This window comes from Mobula hypostoma, chromosome 2 (genome assembly GCF_963921235.1).
Source record: "Mobula hypostoma chromosome 2, sMobHyp1.1, whole genome shotgun sequence".
Lineage (NCBI taxonomy): Eukaryota > Metazoa > Chordata > Chondrichthyes > Myliobatiformes > Myliobatidae > Mobula > Mobula hypostoma.
Window position 1 is genome coordinate 5,023,775 of NC_086098.1, and position 21,678 is coordinate 5,045,452.

Consider the following 21,678-nt stretch of genomic DNA (forward strand, 5'->3'; position numbering starts at 1 on the left):
CTGACCGGGGTCTTATATAGCTGCAACATTTGATGAAGGCCAATGCACAGTATGCCTCCTTAACCACAAAGTCAACCTGCCCAGTAGCTTTGAGTGTCCTATGGACTCGGAGCCCAAGATCCCTCTGATCCTCCACGCTGCCAAGAGTTTTACCATTAATACTATATCCTATCATCATATTTGACCTACAAAAATGAACCACCTCACACTTATCTCAGTTGAACTCCAACTGCCACTTCTCAGCCCAGTTTTGCATCCTATCAATGTCCCGCTGTAACCTCTGACAGCCCTCCACACTATCCACAACACCTCCAACCTTTGTGTCATCAGCAAATTTATTAACTCATCCCTCCACTTCTTCATCCAGGTCATTTATAAAAATCACAAAGAGTAGGGGTCCCAGAACAGATCCCCGAGGTACACCACTGGTCATCGACCTCCATACAGAATATGACCCAACTACAACCACTCTTTGCCTTCTATGGGCAAGCCAGTTCTGGATCCACAAAGCAAGGTCCCCTTGGATCCCATGCCTCCTTACTTTCTCAATAAGCCTTGCATGGGGTACCTTATCAAATGCCTTGCTGAAATCCATATACACTACATCTACTGCTCTACCATCATCAATGTGTTTAGTCACAACCTCAAAAAATTCGATCAGGCTTATAAGGCACGACCTGCCTTTCACAAAGCCACGCTGACTATTCCTAATCATATTATGCCTCTCCAAATGTTCATAAATCCTGTCTCTTAGGATCTTCTCCATCAACTTACCAACCACTGAAGCAAAACTCCCTGGTCTATAACTTTCTGGGCTACCTCTACTCCCTTTCTTGAATAATGGAACAACATCCTCAATCTTCCAATCCTCCGGAGCCTCTCCTGTCCTTATTGATGATGCAAAGATCATCGCCAGAGGCCCAGTAGTATTCTCTCTCACCTCCCACAGTAGCCTGGGGTACATCTCGTCCGGTCCTGGTGACGTATCCAACTTGATGCTTTCCAAAAGGTCCAGCACATCCTCTTTCTTAATACCTACATGCTCAAGCTTTTCAGTCTGCTGTAAGTCATCCCTACAATCACCAAGATCCTTTTCCATACTGAATACTGAAGCAGAGTACTCATTATGTACCTCTGCTGTCTCCTCCAGTTCCATACACACTTTTCCACTGTCATACTCTCACGTCTTATCCTCTTGCACTTAACATACTTGTAGAATGCCTTGGGGTTTTCTTTAATCCTGCTTGCCAAGGCTTTCTCATGGCCCCTTCTGGCTCTCCTAATTTCTTTCTTGAGCTCCTTCCTGCTAGCTCTCTATCATTACCTAGCTTTTTGAACTTTTCGTAAGCACTGTTTTTCTTCTCTATTAGATTTGTATTGGCGCGTGGCCAAGTGGTTAAGGCATCGGTCTAGTGATCTGAAATTCGCTGGTTCGAGCCTCAGCTGAGGCAACGTGTTGTGTCCTTGAGCAAGGCACTTAACCACACATTGCTCTGCGGTGACACCGGTGTCAAGCTGTATTGGCCCTAATGCCCTTCCCTTGGACAACATTGGTGGCGTGGAGAGGGGGGACTTGCAGCATGGGCAACTGCCGGTCTTCCATACAACCTTGCCCAGGCCTATGACCTGGAAACCTTCCAAGGAGCAAATCCATGGTCTCACGAGACTAACGGATGCCTATTATTATTACCAGATTTACAACAGCCTTTGTAAACAGCCACTGTTCCTGTACCCTACCATCCTTTCCCTCTCATTGGAATGTACCTATGCAGAACTCCACGCAAATATCCTCTGAACGTTTGTCACATTTCTTCCATACACTTCCTTGAGAACATCTGTTTCTAATTTATGCTTCCAAGTTCCTGCCTGATAGCCTCATATTTCCCCTTACTCCAATTAAATGCTTTCCTAACTTGTCTGTTCCTATCCCTCTCCAATGCTATGGTAAAGGAGAAAGAGTTGTGATCACCATCTTCAAAATGCTCTCCCACTGAGAGACCTGACACCTGACCAGGTTCATTTCCCAATACCAGATCAAGTACAGCCTCTCCTCTTGTAGGCTTATCTACACACAGTCATCCCTTGGTATCCACGGGGAATTGGTTCTGGGACCCCCCGCAGATATCAAAAAACGTGGATGCTGAAGTCCATTATATAAAATGGCACAGTATTTGCATATAACCTATGCACATCCTCCCGTATACTTTAAATCATCTCTAGATTACTTATAATACCTAATACAATGTAAATGCTATGTAAATAGTTGTTATACTGTATTGTTTAGGGAATAATGACAAGAAAAAATTCTCAAACAACGAGTGCTAGAGAGAGGACTTCTGGGTTTTCCCGATCCATGGTTGGTTGAATCCGCGCATGCGGAACCCACGGATAAGGAGGGCCTTCTTGAACACACCTAATGAACTCCACCCCATCTAAACCCCTCACTCTAGGGACATGCTAATCGATATCTGGGAAATTAAAATCTCCTACCACCACCACCCTGTTATTATTACACCTTACCAGAATCTGTCTCCCTATCTGCTCCTCGATGTCCCTGTTACTACTGGTGGAGTATAAAAAACACCCAGTAGAGTTATTGACCCCTTCCTGTTCCTAACTTCCATCCACAGAGACTCCGTAAACAATCCCTCCATGTCTTCCTCCTTTTCTGTCGCCATGACACTATCCTGATCCTGATCAACAGTGCCACGCCCCCAACTCTTTTGCCTCCCTCCCTGTCCTTTCTGAAACATCTAAAACCTGGCACTCGAAGTAACCATTCCTGTCCCTGAGCCACCCAAGTCTCAGAAATTGCCACAACAGTGATGTTGTTCTGTTGTTTTAGAAAGGCTCTAAAAATAAACCAGGTAGTTATAGGCCTGTGAGCCCGACTTCAGTAGTGGGGAAGTTATAGTAAGGTATTCTAAGTGACCGGATATATTACTATTTGGTAGGCAGGGGCTGATTAGGGATAGTCAGCAAGGCTTTGTGAGTGCTAGGTCATGTCTAAACAAGTTTAGCGAGAGTTTTGAGGAAGTTCCCAGGAAACTTGATGAAGGCAAAGTAGTGGATATTCTTTATATGGACTTCAATAAGGCATTTCACAAGGACCCGCAAGGAAGATTGGTCAAGAAGGTTCAGACGCTTGGCATTCAAGATGAGGTAGTAAATTGGATTAGACATTGGCTTTGTGGGAGAAGCCAGGGAGTGGTAGTAGACGGTTGCCTCTCTGACTGGAGGCCTGTGACTAGTGGTGTACTACAGGGATCGGTGCTGGGTTTTCTGTCATCTGTATCAATGATCTGGATGATAATTGGATCAGCAAATTTGCAGATGACACCAAGATTGCAGGTGTAGTGAACAGTGAAAAAGACTATCAAAACTTGGTGGGATCTGGACCAAATGGAACAATGGGCTAAAAAACAGCAAATGGAATTTAGTGCAGACACATATGAAGTGTTGCACTTTGGTAGGACATACTGGGGCAAGTCTCACACAGTGAGGGGTGTGGCACTGAGGGGTGTGGCACTGAGGAGTGTGGCAGAACAAAGAAATCTTGGAATACAGGTCCATAATTTATTGGAAGTAACATCACAGGTAGATAGGGTTGTAAAGAAAGCTTTTTTAGCACTTCATAGATCAAAGTATAAAGTACAGTAGTTAGTATGTTGAAATTGCATAAACGTTGGTGAAGCCTAATTTCGAGTATAGTGTGCAGTTTTGGTCACCTACCTGCAAGAAAGATGTAACTAAGGTTGAAAGGTTACAGAGAAAATTTATAAGAATGTTGCTGGGTCTGGAGGACCTAAGTATAAGGAAAGATTGAACAATTTAGGACATTATTCCCTAGAACATAGAAGATTGAGAGGAGATTCCATAGAGGTATATAAAATTATGAGGGGTATGGATAGAGTAAATGCAAGAAAGCTTTTTCCACTGTGGTTGGATGAGACTACACTAGAGATCATGGGTTAAGGGTGAAAGGTGAAATGTTTAAAAGGAACATGAAGGGTAACTTCTTCACTCAGAGGGTAGTGAGGGTGTGGAACAACAGTGCAAGTGGTGCATGCAATTTCAATTTCATCTTTTAAGGGAGGTTTGGATAGGTACATGGATGGTAGGGGCATAGAGGGCTATGATCCAGCTGTAGATTGATTAGACTGGGCAGTTTCAATGATTTGGCACAAACTAGGGCCTGTTTCTGTGCTGTAGCTTTTTATGAATCTATTAACAGTTTCTTTCTGAAGCTGCTACCAGACCTACTGGGTGTTTCCAGCATTTTCTGGTTTCGTCTTAAGGCAGAAATAGGTTTTATAGCTGATTTAGAATTCCTCGTAGGCATACCCCTGTTGAAGGTTCGCGCTGGAAATGCTTGAAAGTTATTGAAGCCGGTGAGGTGTTAGATAAATCTCAAATAGGCTTCGGAACATTTTATACTAGTAGGGGCCCTCTTTTTCCAGTTCAGATGCAGAACATGAATCAGAAATATATACAGTGTGTATGTGTATATACACATACACCACATACAACCTTGAGATTCATTTTCTTGTGGGCATATTCAGTAAATCCAAGAAGCACAATAGAATCAATGGAAAACGATACCCAACAGTGACGAGATGTCGGTGGTGGCAGGGTAGTCTTTAGTCTCACAGCCTAGGGAAGAGTCAGTTACCCAGTCTGGCAATGCTAGTCCTGATGCTCCTGTACCTCCTCTCTGACGGCAGTGGGTCAGAGAGATTGTGGACTGGGTTGTAGGGATCCTCAACACTGCTTCAGGCCCTTCGTCTACAATCTTCCTGGTAAATATCACAAAGAGGGGGCAGGAGCATGATGAAGCTCTCAGCAGTTTTTACTGTCCTCTGAAGGGACTTGTGGTCCGATGCCTTGCAGCCAGGCAGGCCACTCTCGATGGTGCTCCTGCAGAAAGTGGTTAGAATGAGGCTCGCACGGCTCAGTGAGGGGTAGCTGGTGCTGAGGAAGCAATGTCATTGCAGCAGGACTTAGACAAACTGAAAGAATGGGCAAAAAAAGTGGCAGATGGAATACAGGGTTAGGAAATATATGATATTGCATTTTGGTAAAAGAACAATAGTGCGGACTATTATCTAAATGGGGTGAAGGCTCAAACATCAGAGGTGCAGAGGGACATAGGAGTCCTCATGTAAGACTCCCAGAAAGTTAGTTTACAGGTTGAGTCTGTGGAAAAGAATGCAAAATGTAATATTTCATGGGGAATAGAATATAAAAGCAAGGAGATAATGCTGTGCCTTTATAAGACACCAGTCAGGCCGCACTTAGAGTATTGTCAACAGATTTGACCTCATATCTCAAAGGAGGTATTGTCAATGGAAAGACTCCATAAAAGGTTCACGTGATGATTCCGGGAAAGGGGAAAGAAGGGGTTAACATATGGCAGCTTTGGGCCTGTACTCACTGGAATTTAGAAGATTACCTGGGGATCTCATTGAAGCCTACCAAATGTTGAAAGGACTAGATAGGGTGATGTGGAGAGGATGATTCCTATGGTGGGGGTATCCAGAACTAGAGGGCACAGCCTCAAAATTGCGGGGTGACCTTTTAGAACAGAGTTAAGGAGGAATTTTTTTAGCCAGAGAGTATGAATCTGTGGAATGCCTTGCCACAGACTGTGGTGGAGGCCAAGTCTGTGGATATATTTAAGGCAAAAATCGATCATTTCCTGATTGGAGAGGGCATCAAAGGATATGGTGAGAAGGCAGGTGTATGGCTTTGATTGGGATCTGGGATCAGCCATGATGGAATGGCAGAGCAGACTTGATGGGCTGAATGGTCTAATTCTGCTCCCTTATCTTATGGTCTTAACTCCACCATTGAGCACATGTGAATGAAATGTTGCCATAGAAAAGCAGCATGCAGCATCCCCACCACCCAGGGCACGCTCTTTCCTCGCTGCTGCCATCAGGCAGAAGGTACAGGAGCCTCAGGACTCACACCACCCAGGGCACGCTCTTTCCTCGCTGCTGCCATCAGGCAGAAGGTACAGGAGCTGCAGGATTCACACCACCAGGTTCAAGAACAGTTACCACCCCCCAACCATCAGGCTCTTGAACAAAAGCAGATACCTATACTCATTTAAAGACTCTTTTATCTTGTTATTTCATGTCATTATTTATTGTTATTTATATATATCTGCTTTGCACAGTTTATTTACAGTTTACAGTTCCCGATGTTTACAGTTCACAGATCCTGTTTACAGTTACTATTCTATAGATTTGCTAAGTATGCCCGCAAAAAAAGAATCTTAGAGTTGTTTGTAGTGACATGTATGTACTCTGATAATAAATTTTACTTTGAACTTTGAACTGGCATTGTAAAGTAACACACTAACTGAGGTAGAATACGGAACTTGTTAGCATTGGCAGGTGCTGGAAATCCAGAGCAACATACACACACAATGCTGGAGGAACTCAGCGGGTCAGGCGGCGTCTATGGAAATGAATCCACAGTTGACGTTTTGGGGTGAGACCCTTCGTCAGGACTGAGGAGGCAGGGAGAAGGGACGAAGCCAGGATAAGAAGATGGGTGCTGGGAAAGCAGGACAAGCTAGCAGGTGATAGGTGAAGCCAGGTGGCTGGAGCATGGGGGTGAAGCAAGAAGCAAGGAGGTGATAGGTGGAAACGGCAAAGGGCTGAAGAAGGAGCTATCTGATAGGACCATAGGAGAAAGGGAAGGAGAGGTGGCACCAGGGGGAGGTGATAGTCAGATGGGAAGAGGTAAAACACCAGAGTGGGGAATTGAAGAAGAGGAAAGAGGAGGGAAGGAGGAAGCTGAACCAGATAGTCAAGGTGTATAGAACTGAAAGCTAGACATCTTTCTGAGACTTGTGCTGGCAGAGTTTGATGACCAAACATTGCAGGAAGTTCAGGGAGACTACAAATGTCAGTAAGGATTGAAAGGGTAGAATGGGCAGTTTCTACACCATGCATCTTTCGTAAATAGCCTTTGTGCTCCTAAAGTATAAAAAGAACTATGTGAAAGATCAGCTGTAGTCACAAATTTGACTTGAAAAGAAGCATTTCAATTCACTCACCTCAGCAGTCTCTCATAGTGATAGACCTCAAATGATGCCTTTCATCACTTGATGATGAAACATATCAACTCCTGCCTGAAAAGTGATCTGGATCCACTTAAATTTGCTTTCTGAAGCAACCGGTCCACAGCAGGTTGCATCTCATTGGCTCTTCACTCAACCCTGGAACAGCTGGACTGGCTTTGTGAAGGTCAGATTGTGTCTAACAAGCCTGATAGAGTTCTTTGAGGAGGTGACCAGGCATATAGATGAGAGTAGTGCAGTGGATGTGATCTACATGTATTTTAGTAAGGCATTTGACAAGGTTCCACGTGGTAGGCTTATTCAGAAAGTCACAAGGCATGGGATCCGAGGAAGTTTGGCCAGGAGGATTCAGAATTGGCTTGCCTGCAGAAGGCAGAGGGTCATGGTGGAGGGAGTACATTCAGATTGGAGGATTGTGACTAGTGGTGTCCCACAAGGATCTGTTCTGGGACCTCTACTTTTCATGATTTTTATTAACGACCTGGATGTGGGGGTAGAAGGGTGTGTTGGCAAGTTTGCAGAGACACAAAGGTTGCTGGTGTTGTAGATAGTGTAAACGATTGTCAAAGATTGCAGAGAGACATTGATAGGATGCAAAAGTGGGTTGAGAAGTGGCAGATGGAGTTCAACCTGGAGAAGTGTGAGGTGGTACACTTTGGAAGGACAAACTCCAAGGCAGAGTACAAAGTACTCTGGCAGGATACTTGGTAGAGTGGAGGAGCAGAGGGATCTGGGGGTACATGTCCACGGATCCCTGAAAGTTGCCTCACAGGTGGATAGGGTAGTTAAGAAAGCTTATGGGGTGTTAGCTTTCATAAGTCGAGGGATAGAGTTTAAGAGTCACAATGTAATGATGCAGCTCTATAAAACTCTGGTTAGGCCACACTTGGAGAACTGTGTCCAGTTCTGGTCACCTCACTATAGGAAGGATGTGGAAGCATTGGAAAGGGTACAGAGGAGATTTACCAGGATGCTGCCTGGTCTAGAGAGTATGCATTATGATCAGAGATTAAGGGAGCTAGGGCTTTACTCTTTGGAGAGAAGGGGGATGAGAGGAGACATGATAGAGGTATACAAGATATTAAGAGGAATAGATAGAGTGGATAGCCAGCGCCTCTTCCCCAGGGCACCACTGCTTAATACAAGGGGACATGGCTTTAAGGTAAGGGGTGGGAAGTTCCAAGGGGGATATTAGAGGAAGATTTTTTACTCAGAGAGTGGTTGGTGCGTGGAATGCACTGCCTGAGTCAGTGATGGTAGCAGATACACTAGTGAAGTTTAAGAGACTACTTACTAGACAGGTATATGGAGGAATTTAAGGTGGGGGGGGGGTTATATGGGAGGCAGGGTTTGAGGGTCAGCACAACGTTGTGGGCCGAAGGACCTGTACTGTGCTGTACTATTCTATGTTCTATGTTCTATGAAAGGTGCATACATCAGGATGATCTTTATCGACTACAGCTCACATTCAATATCGTCATCCCCTCAAAACTAATCAATAGGCTCCAAGACCTTGGCTTCAGTACCTCTTTGTGCAATTGGATCCTCGATTACCTTACTTGCAAACCTCAGTCAGTTTGGATTGGCAACAGCATCTCCTCCACGATCTCCATCAGCACAGGTGCACCACAGGGCAGTGTGCTTAGCCCCCTGCTCTACTTGCTTTACATTTATGACTGTGTGGCCAAGCACAGCTCCAATGCCATATTCAAGTTTGCTGGTGACACCACTGCTGTAGGCCAAATCAAAGATGGTGATGAATCACAAACAAGAGAAAATCTGCAGAGGCGGGAAATCCAGAGCAACACACACACAATGCTGGAAGAACTCAGTAGGCCAGGCAGCATCCATGAAAAAGAGGAAACAGTCAATGTTTCAGGCCATGACCCTTCATCAGAACTGGAGGGAAAAGATGAGAAGCCAGAGTAAGAAGGTGAGGGGAGGGGAGGAAGAAACACAAGGTAGCAGGCGGTAGTTGAAACCAGGAGGGGGAGGCGTGAAGTAAAGAGATGGGAAGTCGATTGGTGAAAGAGTGAAAGGGCTGGAGATGGGAGACATCTAATAGGAAGGATAGAAGGCCGTGGAGGAGAGGGAAGGGGAGGAGCACCAGAGGGTGGTGATGGGCAGATGAGAGGGAGAAATGGGAATGGGGAATGGTGAAGGAGAAGGGGGGGGGGGGCATAGCCAGAAGTTCTCGAAATCAATGTACATGCTATCAGGTTGGAAGCTACCCAGACAGAACATGAGATGTTGCTCCTCCAACCTGGGTGTGGCCTTATCGTAGCAGTAGAGGAGGCCGTTGACTGACATGTCAGAATGGGAATGCAAAGTGGAATTAAACGGTGTCTACTGGGAGATCGCGCAACATCAAATTCATCGGTGTTAATATTTTGGATGACGTGTCCTGGGCCCAGCACCTAAGTGCATTTATGAAGAAAACACGGCAATGCCCGACTTCCTTAGGAGTTGGTGGAGATTCCGCATGACATCTAAAATTTTGACAAACTTTTATAGATGTGGAGTGTAGTGACTGGCTGCATCACAGCCTGGTATGGAAACACCAATGCCCTTGAATGGAAAATCCTACATAGTGGATGTGGCCCCGTCCATCATGGCTAAAGCCTTCCCAACCACTGAGCACATCTACATGAAGTGTTGTCGCAGGAAATCAGTATCCATCATCAGGGACCCCCACTACCCAGGCAATGCTCTCTTCTCACTGCTGCCATCAGGAAGAAGGTACAGCAGCCTTAGAACCCACACCACCAGGTTCAGGAACAGTTACTACTCTTCAACATTCAGGCTTCTAAACCAAAAGGGGATAACTTGACTCAACTTCACTTTCCCCATCATTGAAATGTTCCCACAGCCTATGGACTCATTTTCAAGGAATTTTCATCTCATGTTCTCAATATTTATTGCTTAGTTTTTTATTATTATTATTTCTTTCTTTTTGCATTTGCACAATCTGGTTGAATGCCCTCGCTGGTGCGGTCTTTCATTGATTCTGTTATGGTTATTATTCTATTAAAGATTTGTTGAGTATGCCCACAAAAAATGAATCTCTGGGTTGTAGATGGTGACAGATATGTAAATTGATAATAAATTTCCTTTAAACTTTTAAAATAAAAGCTCTATGCTATCTCCTCCCTCTCATCCCAGCCATCCCTCTGAGAACTCACTGACACACTCCACTTTGCATTAGAACAATACTGAGAAGTAAACCCTCCTCCTCAGTTTAATTAACAAAGACTCATCATCCAGTCTATTGGATCCATCTGAATATCAAATATACTGGACTGTTATTTTACAGAAAATGAAGCCATTGTAAGAGAAAATTTTATCAATTACATTAGACTACCCTGTTGTATAAAAGGGGAAAATGAGCTTCATTTGTCACAGGTACAAGGAAACATACAGTGGAATGCATTGTTTGTGTCAAATCAATTAATCGAGTGTTGTGCTGGTGGCAGCCAGCAAGTGTCACTATGCTTTCGGCATTAACATAGCATACCCCACAACTCACTAACTCCGACACGCACAATGTGGGAGGAAATTGGAAAAAACCCACCCGGTTACGGGAAGAACGGACAGGCAGTGGTGGGTATTGAATCCCCATCGATAATGGCTGGCACTATAATGCACAGTGCCAACCACGTCACTCCCATGTAATGTCACGGTAGAATATCAAATCATACTCACATTAGCTGCAGAATTTCAGAATAGTAGGGAGATCAGCAGATTATTCCACATTAGAGGTCACAAGTGGCGAGGCAGGGGGCGGGCCATGTTCTTTCAGTCGGGATGTAGTCATTCAATCTGTATTTTCTTCATGCGTATTCATCAGCTGTTACTCATAGCTTCTGTGCCTGCAGCTTTTGTTTCTTTGCATAGAAGCCAGTTTCTCAGTGGCGGGATTCTTATTTTCTACACAGCCTCGTCTCAGAAACCATGAAAAGAGAGCTTCTGTCAGAACAATCACTGGATTAGAAAATCATTACCTCTCATGACGATGTCTTTACTACCCAACAGATTCAAGGATGAGCTGTCGCCTCTACTGCTTTGGACTTCCAGTGTCCTGAGACATTTTCTAACAAAACTTCTTTGATCTTAAATTATTAATGTTGAAATTCAAAGTTGTGAAATGGAAATGAATTCCTGAGTTCCATTGGGAAATCAGTAGGTTATTGGTCTTCAATTCAGTTTCTTGATAAGGCACTTATTAATCTAAAACATTAAATTAACTTTTATTTATTGAATTACTCAATTAAAAAATTTCATTTTCTTGTTCATGCTTAATTGTCCTTGAGAATTATTGATAAGATGCCTTCTTGAACAAAGAACTTAGAATATTACAGCACAGTATAGATACTTCAGTCCACGTTGTTTTGCAAACCTTTTTAGAACATAGAACATAGAATAGTGCAGCACAGTACAGGTCCTTCGACCCACAACATTGTGCCGACCCTCAAACCCTGCCTCCCATATAACCCCCCACCTTAAATTCCTCCATATACCTGTCTAGTAGTCTCTTAAATTTCACTAGTGTATCTGCCTCCACCACTGACTCAGGCAGTGCATTCCACGCACCAACCACTCTCTGAGTAAAAAACCTTCCTCTAATATCCCCCTTTAACTTCCCACCACTTACCTTAAAGCCATGTCCTCTTGTATTGAGCAGTGGTGCCCTGGGGAAGAGGTGCTGGCTATCCACTATATCTATTCCTCTTATTATCTTGTACACCTCTATCATGTCTCCTCTCATCCTCCTTCTATCCAAAGAGTAAAGCCCTAGCTCCCTTAATCTCTGATCATAATCCATGCTCTCTAAACCAGGGAGCATCCTGGTAAATCTCCTCTGTACCCTTTCCAATGCTTCCACATCCTTCCTCTAGTGAGGTGACCAGAACTGGACACGGTACTCCAAGTGTGGCCTAACCAGAGTTTTATAGAGCTGCATCATTACATCGCAACTCTTAAACTCTATCCCTCGACCTATGAAAGCTAACACCCCATAAGCTTTCTTAACTACCCTATCCACCTGTGAGGCAACTTTCAAGGATCCGTGGACATGTACCCCCAGATTCCTCTGCTCCTCCACACTACCAAGTATCCTGCCATTTACTTTGTACTCTGCCTTGGAGTTTGTCCTTCCAAAGTGTACCACCTCACACTTCTCCGGGTTGAACTCCATCTGCCACTTCTCAGCCCACTTCTGCATCCTATCAATGTCTCTCTGCAATCTTTGACAATCCTCTACACTATCTACAATATCACCAACCTTTGTGTCATCTGCAAACTTGCCAACCTACCCTTCTACCCCCCACATCCAGGTCATTAATAAAAATCACGAAAAGTAGAGGTCCCAGAACAGATCCTTGTGGGACACCACTAGTCACAATCCTCCAATCTGAATGTACTCCCTCCACTATGACCCTCTGCCTTCTGCAGGCAAGCCAATTCTGAATGCACCTGGCCAAAGTTCCCTGGATCGCATGCCTTCTAACTTTCTGAATAAGCCTACCGTGTGGAACCTTGTCAAATGCCTTACTAAAATCCATATAGATCACATCCACTGCACTACCCTCATCTATATGCCTGGTCACTTCCTCAAAGAATCTATCAGGCTTGTCAGACATGATCTGCCCTTCACAAAGCCATGCTGACTGTCCCTGATCAGACCATGATTCTCTAAATGCCCATGGATCCTATCTCTAAGAATCTTTTCCAACAGCTTTCCCACCACAGACGTAAGGCTCACTGGTCTATAATTACCCGGACTATTCCCACTACCTTTTTTGAACAAGGGGACAACATTCGCCTCCCTCCAATCCTTCGGTACTATTCCCGTGGACAACGAGGACATAAAGATCCTAGCCAGAGGCTCAGCGATCTGTTCCCTCGCCTCGTGGAGCAGCCGGGAGAATATTCCATCAGGCCCTGGGGACTTATCCGTCCTAATGTATTTTAACAACTCCAACACCTCCTCTCCCTTAATATCAACATGCTCCAGAATATCAACCTCACTCATATTGTCCTCACCATCATCAAGTTCCCTCTCATTGGTGAATACCGAAGAGAAGTATTCATTGAGGACCTCGCTCACTTCCAAAGCCTCCAGGCACATCTTCCCACCTTTACTACTAATCGGTCCTACCTTCACTCCTGTCATCCTTTTTCTCTTCACATAATTGAAGAATGCCTTGGGGTTTTCCTTTACCCTACTCGTCAAGGCCTTCTCATTCCCCCTTCTTGCTCTTCTCAGCCCCTTCTTAAGCTCCTTTCTTGCTTCCCTATATTCCTCAATAGACCCATCTGACCCCTGCTTCCTAAACTTCATGTATGCTGCCTTCTTCCACCTGACTAGATTTTCCACCTCACTTGTCACCCATGGTTCCTTCATCTACCATTCCTTACCTTCCTCACCGGGACAAATTTATCCCTAATATCCTGCAAGAGATCTCTAAACATCGACCACATGTCCACAGTACATTTCCCTGCAGAAACATCATCCCAATTCACACCCGCAAGTTCTAGCCTTATAGCCTCATAATTTGCCCTTCCCCGATTAAAAATTTTCCTGTCCTCTTTGATTCTATCCTTTTCCATGATAATGCTAAAGGCCAGGGAGCGGTGGTCACTGTCCCCCAGATGCTCACCCACTGAGAGATCTGTGACCTGACCCGGTTCATTACCTAGTACTAGATCTAGTATGGCATTCCCCCTAGTTGGCCTGTCCATATACTGTGACAGGAATCCATCCTGGACACACTTAACAAACTCTGCCCCATCTAAACCCTTGGAACTAATCAGGTGCCAATCAATACTAGGGAAGTTAAAGTTTCCCATGATAACAACCCTGTTATTTTTGCACCTTTCCAAAATCTGCCTCCCAATCTGCTCCTCTGTATCTCTGCTGCTGCCAGGGGGCCTATAGGATACCCCCAATAGAGTAACTGTTCCCTTCCTGTTCCTGACTTCCACCCATACTGACTCAAAAGAGGATCCTGCTACATTACCCACCCTTTCTGTAGCTGTAATAGTATCCCTGACCAGTAATGCCACCCCTCCTCCCCTTTTTCCGCCCTCTCTATCCCTTTTACAGCACTGAAATCCAGGAATATTGAGAATCCATTCCTGCCCTGGTGCCATCCAAGTCTCTGTAATGGCCACTACATCATAATTCCATGTATAGAAACATAGAAACATAGAAACATAGAAAATAGGTGCAGGAGTAGGCCATTCGGCCCTTTGAGCCTGCACCGCCATTTATTATGATCATGGCTGATCCTCCAACTCAGAACCCCGCCCCAGCCTTCCCTCCATACCCCCTGACCCCCGTAGCCACAAGGGCCATATCTAACTCCCTCTTCAATATAGCCAATGAACTGGCCTCAACTGTTTCCTGTGGCAGAGAATTCCACAGATTCACCACTCTCTGTGTGAAGAAGTTTTTCGTAATCTCGGTCCTAAAAGGCTTCCCCTCTATCCTCAAACTGTGGCCCCTCGTTCTGGACTTCCCCAACATCGGGAACAATCTTCCTGCATCTAGCCTGTCCAATCCCTTTAGGATTTTATACGTTTCAATCAGATCCCCTCTCAATCTTCTAAATTCCAACGAGTACAAGCCCAGTTCATCCAGTCTTTCTTCATATGAAAGTCCTGCCATCCCAGGAATCAATCTGGTGAACCTTCTTTGTACTCCCTCTATGGCAAGGATGTCTTTCCTCAGATTAGGGGACCAAAACTGCACTCAATACTCCAGGTGTGGTCTCACCAAGGCCTTGTACAACTGCAGTAGTACCTCCCTGCTCCTGTACTCGAATCCTCTCGCTATAAATGCCAGCATACCGTTCACCTTTTTCACCACCTGCTGTACCTGCATGCCCACTTTCAATGACTGGTGTATAATGACACCCAGGTCTCGTTGCACCTCCCCTTTTCCTAATCGGCCACCATTCAGATAATAATCTGTTTTCCTATTTTTGCCACCAAAGTGGATAACTTCACATTTATCCACATTAAATTGCATCTGCCATGAATTTGCCCACTCACCCAACCTATCCAAGTCACCCTGCATCCTCTTAGCATCCTCTTCACAGCTAACACTGCCACCCAGCTTCGTGACATCCGCAAACTTGGAGATGCTGCATTTAATTCCCTCATCCAAGTCATTAATATATATTGTAAACAACTGTGGTCCCAGCACTGAGCCTTGAGGCCCACTAGTCACCGCCTGCCATTCTGAAAAGGTCCCGTTTATTCCCACTCTTTGTTTCCTGTCTGCCAACCATTTCTCCACCCACACCAATACCTTACCCCCAATACCGTGTGCTTTAAGTTTGCACACTAATCTCCTGTGTGGGACCTTGTCAAAAGCCTTTTGAAAATCCAAATATACCACATCCACTGGTTCTCCCCTATCCACTCTACTAGTTACATCCTCAAAAAATTCTATGAGATTCGTCAGACATGATTTTCCTTTCACAAATCCATGCTGACTTTGTCCGATCATTTCACCGCTTTCCAAATGTGCTGTTATCACATCGTTGATAACTGACTCCAGCAGTTTCCCCACCACCGACGTTAGGCTAACCGGTCTATAATTCCCCGGTTTCTCTCTCCCTCCTTTTTTAAAAAGTATGTATCCAAGCTCTCAGTTCATCACCTTTGTTCCTGATGCTTCTTGCATTGAAGTACACACATTTCAGCCTTCTACCTTACTGTCTTTACACCGTTTATTCTGCTTCTCTTTCCTCAAAGCCTCTCTGTATGTTAGATCTGGCTTTACTCCATGCACTTCTTTCACTGCTCTATCGCTCCGGGTCCCATCCCCCTTGCAAATTAGTTTAAACCCTCCCGAACCATGCTAGCAAACCTACCTGCAAGGATATTGCTCTCCCTCAAGTTCAGGTGCAACCCATCCAATCTGTGCAGGTCTCACCTTCCCCAGAAGAGATCCCAATGATCTAAAAATCTAAAACCCTGCTCCCTGCACCAACTCCTCAGCCACGCATTCAACTGTCATCTACTCCAATTCTTACCATCACTGTCACGTAGCACTGGCAGCAATCCTGAGAATGCCACCCTTGAGGTCCTGTTCTTCAGCCTTCTGCCTAGTTCCCGAAACTCACACTTCAGGACCTCATCCCTCTTCCTGCCTATGTCGTTGGTCTCAACATGTATCACGACTTCTGGTTGCTTTCCCTCTCATACCAGGATGTCGTGCACCCGGTCAGAGACATCCCAGACCCTGGGACCCAGGAGGCAATCTAATCCATCCCTCCATCTAGCCCTTTATTTTTTCTGTCATTAATTTGCTTATCTCAGAGTTTCGTAATTGTCCCTAGTGTACCTACCTCAACCACCACTCCTGGGAGGTTGTTTCATACACTCATCACTGTCTGTGTAAAAAACTTACATCTGCCATTCCCCCCCTCCACTATACTTTCCCCCAGTCACCTTAAAGTTATGCCCACTTGTATTAGCCATCTCCACCCGAGGAAAAAGTCTCTAACTGTCCACTCAATCTTTGTCTCTTATCGTCTTCTACAACTTCATGAAGTCACCTCTCATCCTCCTTTGCTCCAAAGTGAAAAGCCCTAGCTCACTCATAAGACAAAAATGTCAGAAAGCAAGAAAAGGAGAAACAAGATTCGTACTGTTTTCTTTCATTATTGCCGTAGAGTCTGCTGACGACAATCGGAAATATTTCTCTCTCAGCGGTAGCCATGGTGCCAGTGAGCAACGTGACCAAGGGGTGACAACCTCTAGATGGTTCATGAAACTTCTTTCACTTATTTTGTGTCTTCTTTTTCTTTCAGATATGGTTCTGCTATTATTGGAGTTTGTGATCTACATTTTGGTGGTGTTTTTGGTCAGCTAAGTGATCTATGCTCTGCTGTCTCTGAAGGGGTTCTGTGACGCTTCGAGCGAAGTGCGTGGCCTTAAGGCCAAGAAGTCTGGTGATGGGGCTCGAGCCCCTGATCGATTCCATTTCTCACCAATTAAAGCATCGAGGAAGATTGAAATCATCAAGGCGAGTGCAGATGGTAAGCAGGTGGTCAGCGCCGTCTACCAACCTTTCGCTTACTGCTGCCCAAGGAGGGTCACTGTGTGTGACAGTCTCTCTCTCTCCCTCGATGCAGTCGGAAGATGTTGCCGGAATCCTGGGTCTTGGGCAATTGACATGGTTTGTGGATTGGATTCTGCAGTTCACGTTATGATGTGTTTCCGATTTTTGGTCACTCCTTTTTTCTTGTTGCTGTTTTGTGCGATTTTGATCAGGGTAGCCTGCAGATATCTAACTGTGATGAATTGAATAAGCCTGGACTCTCCTGATTTCGTGTTTAATATTCTGTGATTTTCACTCGTTTTTTGTTGCTGTTTGCGCGATTTGTGTTTTTTGGCACATGGGGGGGGCGTTTGATGTTTTTCTTTCAGCAGGTTCTATGGTCTTTTTTGCATTGTAGCTGTCCATTGGAAAGATGAATCTCAAGGTTGTATACTGCATACATACTTCGATAATAAATGTACATCAAATCTTGAATCCTTGGATCCCACAACATCGTAAACCAGCGAGTTGTTTGTTATGTCTCCCCTATCGCTGTGAAACAGAGACATCTCTTTCTCCCTTATTAGGGAGAGAGAGAGCCTGTGGTATGTCGAATACCGGGTGAATAAGTAGTCTTTGGAGTACTGCAAGTCTATGCCTTTGCTGATGCTTTGCTGCATGCTTGAGTGCTTGGTGGTGGGGGGGGGCATGCTGATGCTTTTATTTGCTGGTGGGGGAGGGGGGATTGTTGCTTTACTCTTGCTTATGCATGGGCGAGGGGAGCGGGGGTGGGCCTTGGGGTTCTAACATTTAACTGTCTTTCATTCTTTGGGCACTCCTTTGTTTTCTTCTATGTTTGCAAAGAAAAAGCATTTCAGATATATATTGCATACATTTCTCTGACATTAAATGTACCTTTGAAGCATAACAGTAGTGGTAGGGTTTCCCATCAGATCAGTTCTTTGTGCTACTTATGACCCGAAGCTTATTCTAAGGTTCCCAGCTACTCTGCTGTTTCTTCTCCATAAACAGTCGATTCCAGTTAACTGGGGCACATCTGGACCAGTACATTTTGGCCCAATTAAGCAGCTGCCCAATTAGGCGAAGTTTCATGGAAATGGTTAAAAAAGTATAAAAAAGACAAACGACTGTTTAAGTAAGTTAAATGAAATGCTGAACAAATTAGAACACCACCAATACTGCACTCTGAGTAGTACAGTACTATAAAACTGTGTGTTAGTTCCTAACAGTTATTGATGGAGGAATTTTGCAGAGGAGATTTACAAGGATGTTGCCTGGATTGGGGAGCATGCCTTATAAGAATAGGTTGAGTGAACTTGGCGTTTTCTCCTTGGAGCGACGGAGGATGAGAAGTGACCTGACAGAGGTGTATAAGATGATGTGAGGCATTGATCGTGTGGCTAGTCAGAGGCCTTTTCCCAGGGCTGAAATGGTTGCCACAAGAGGACACAGGTTTAAGGTGCTGGGGAGTAGGTACAGAGGAGATGTCAGGGGTAAGTCTTTTACGCAGAGAGTGGTGAGTGCGTGGAATGGGTGCCGGCAACAGTGGTGAAGGCGGATACGATAGGGTCTTTTAAGAGACTTTTAGATAGGTACCTGGAGCTTAGTAAAATAGAGGGCTATGGGTAAGCCTAGTAATTTCTAAGGTAGGGACATGTTTGGCACAACTTTGTGGGCCGAAGGGCCTGTATTGTGCTGTAGGTTTTCTATGTTTCTATGAATTCATCCCGTGTACGCTGCCGTGTTCTTTTGATTGACTGTAAATGAACAAACTTAGTGCAGACATTTGATGTAGATAATGGACTGCCTTCGTTGCCTTCCAGCATGAAATAATGTCAAAAATCACTGCTTTTTAATTCGGTGTTGGTCGTCCAAATGGTAACATTACACAAGCACGTGCAGCTGATGCTATTTAAAAACGGCTTACTCTAAACATGGTGAAGTGTCCAATGGTCACAGAAGTGAGCAGAACTGACGCCAGCAAGAAACTATTCAGCAACAGTCTCCTGTCCCAATTAAGCAGCATAGTGCCCCGAAGAAATGAAAAAAAAATCCCAGCTATTTTCTCGATTAGACTTTGATCTTTAAGATTTGTCCCAAAAAAGTGGCAACCCCAATTAACCCATGCCCCAGATAACCCGAATCAACTGTATCACATTTACACACACGTTTTGTTCTGGTCAAAACACTTCAAAATTTTAGAGACAATTTAATTCGACTTAAAGTGGTGCTAGAAAGTTTGTGAAACTTGCGGAATTTTCTATATTTATACATAAATATGACCTATAATATGATCAGGTCTTTATGTAAGTCCTAAAACTAGATAAAGAGAACCCAATTATATAAATAACACAAAAAGTGTTATACTTAGAGAGGGTGCAGAGGAGATTTATCAGGATGCTGCCTGGATTAGGGAGGGTGCAGAGGAGATTTATCAGGATGCTGCCTGGATTAGGGAGGGTGCAGAGGAGATTTACCAGGGTGCTGCCTGGATTAGACAGCATTTCTTATGAGCAGAGGTCTTCTCATTTTATACACCTCTCTCGAATTTCTTAAATGGAAATGGCTAATACAAGGGGGCATAATTTTAACTTTAGTGTGTTTGGAGGCAAGTATAGCGGGGGGGATGTCAGAAGTAGTTTCCCCTTGACACAGAGAGTGATGAGTGTAGTGGATGTGCTCCCAGGGGAGGTGGTAGAGACAGATACTTTAGGGACATTTTACAGGCACCCAGAGGCATGAGAGAGGAGTTCGCCAGAATTGATTGGAAAATAACACTGGCAGGGATGATGGCAGAGCAGTAATGGCTGGAATTTCTGGAAGCAATTCTGAAGGCACAGGATACATAGATCTCAAAGAGGAAGAAGTGTGCTAAAGGAAAGATGACACAGTTGTGGCTAACCAGAGAAATCAAAGCCAACATAAAAGCCAAAGAGAGTGTATATAATAGAGCAAAAGTTAGTGGGAAGTTAGTGCATTGGTAAGTTTTTAAAAACCAGCAGAAGACAACTAAAAAAGTCACGAAGATGGAAAAGATGGACAGGAAAGTATGCTAGCTAAAAACATTAAAGAGGACACCAAAAGTTTCTTCAGATACACAAAGTATAAAAGAGAGATGAGAGTAGATATCAGACTGTTGGAAAATGAAGTTGGAGAGGTAGTAATGGGGGACAATGAAACTGCGGATGAACTGAATAAGTATTTTACATCAGTCTTCACTGTGGAAGACACTAGCAGTATGGTGGAAGTTCCAGGTGTCAGGGGGCATGAAGTGTGTGAAGTTACTACAACTAGAAGGTTTTTGGGAAACTGAAAGGTCTGAAGGTAGATAGGTCATCTAGACCGGATGGTTTATACCCCAGAGTTCTGAAAGAGGTGGCTGGAAAGATCGCGGAGGCATTAGCATTGACCTTGCAAGAATCACTAGATTCTGGAATGCTTCTAAAAGACTGGAAAATTGCAAATGTCACTCCACTCTTCAAGAAGGGAGAGAGGCAAAAGAAAGGAAACTGTGGGCCTGTTGGTCTGACCTCAGTGGTTGAGAAGATGTTGGAGTCGATTATTAAGGATGAGGTCTCAGGGTATTTGGAGGCACATGATAAAAAATGTTGTAGTCAGCATTCCTGAAGGGAAAATCTTGTCTTACAAATCTGTTGGAATTCTTTGAAGAAATAACAAGCAGGATAGACAAAGGCGAATCTGTTGATGTCGTGTACTTGGATTTTCAGAAGGCTTTCGACAACGTGCCACATGAGGCTGCTTAACAAGCTATGGGCCCATGGTATTTCAGGAAAGATTCTGGCATAAATAAAGGAGTGGCTGACTGGCAGGAGGTAAAGAGTGGAAATGAAGGGAACCTTTTCTGGCTGGCTGGCAGTGACTAGTGGTGTCCTATGATGGTCTGTGTTGGGACCGATTCTTTTACATTATACAGTATGTTAATGATTGGGATGATGGAATTGATGGCTTTGTTGCAAAGTTTGCATACGATATGAAGATAGGTGGAGGAGCAGGTAGCTTTGAAGAAGTAGAGGCTACAGAAGGATTAGGAGAATGTGGAAAGAAAATGCAGATGGAATACAGTGTTGGGAAGTGTATGGTCAGACACTCTGGTAGGAGAAATGAAAGTGTCACCAATGATGAAATGACGGTATGGATGTGATGGGCCAAATGGCCTAATTTTGCTTCTATATCTTATGGTCTTATGGTTATAGTCTTAGCTAGGCACGTGGATAGAGAAATGGAGGGTTATGTGGGAGGGAAAAATTAGATTGAACTTGGATCAGCATATATCGTAGGCCGAAGGGCCTGTATTGTGCTGTACTGTTCTGTGTGCCTTTCTTGCAGGAATGGGAATGAGAGAAAGGGAAAAGCTGCCTTCACAAAATGGAGAGTCACAAAGATCCAGAAGCCTGGCTTTGCTTAGGATTTACTTTTTTTTAGTAATCTGATCAATAACAGGGCAACGAAGCAGGAATTGTCAAGAAATGTAGAGGAGGCTGACCCAGAT

General features: G+C 44.4%; 1 protein-coding gene across 8 annotated transcripts in view; it reads right to left on the reverse strand.

Annotated features, from left to right (window-relative positions):
- LOC134337824 (4-galactosyl-N-acetylglucosaminide 3-alpha-L-fucosyltransferase 9-like) overlaps window positions 1-21,678 on the reverse strand; it is an 83,284-nt gene that overhangs the window by 31,294 nt on the left and 30,312 nt on the right. For 3 of the 8 annotated variants that reach the window (XR_010016093.1, XM_063033130.1, XM_063033103.1), the window contains one exon: window positions 10,796-11,059. The exons of 2 other annotated variants lie outside the window; for them this stretch is intronic. The gene's annotated coding sequence lies outside the window, so the exon portion shown is untranslated. The remainder of the gene's footprint in view (window positions 1-10,795; window positions 11,060-21,678) is intronic. 3 more of the 8 variants (XM_063033141.1, XM_063033114.1, XM_063033122.1) reach the window with 2 other exon arrangements.